The following is a 539-nucleotide window of genomic DNA, read 5'->3' on the forward strand; positions in this document are numbered from 1 at the left end:
ATTCATCTGCTTATCTATTTATTTATTTGTCTATTTGGTTAGATGGTTTGTTAGCTACTGAGATAGTTGCTAAGATAAGGTGGAAATATCATAAATGTTACTATCGTTTTCATAGCGATGGAAATTATCCTAATGACAAAAATATCACAAGCATCATTCATTCTTTATCTCCCTCTTTTTCCTCAAATCCTATCTCTCTAACCCTTTCTTTCCCCCTCTTCATCTCCCTTTCCTCACCCCTCCACTCTGTCTCTGTATCTCCCACTTACCGAAATCATTATTATTTCAAAAACTCATCTCCTCCCTCAGGACTCCCTTGTTATCTGCGAATTTTCACTTAGCCAGCGATCAGGCGGCGAACATGCAGAGTGGGATGCCGCGCCCTCACTGTAAACCATTGTGAACCCCTCAGCCTCCAATAGCAGTCTCTCTGCGGTCGCCTCATGCATCAGCCGCGGCCTCTTAAACCGGGAATGAATACGCTGGCTTTTATATGCATTCGGATGTCGTATATTTCGATTTACGAGGATCGTATTCTT

Source organism: Penaeus monodon, chromosome 19 (assembly GCF_015228065.2).
Source record: "Penaeus monodon isolate SGIC_2016 chromosome 19, NSTDA_Pmon_1, whole genome shotgun sequence".
NCBI lineage: Eukaryota > Metazoa > Arthropoda > Malacostraca > Decapoda > Penaeidae > Penaeus > Penaeus monodon.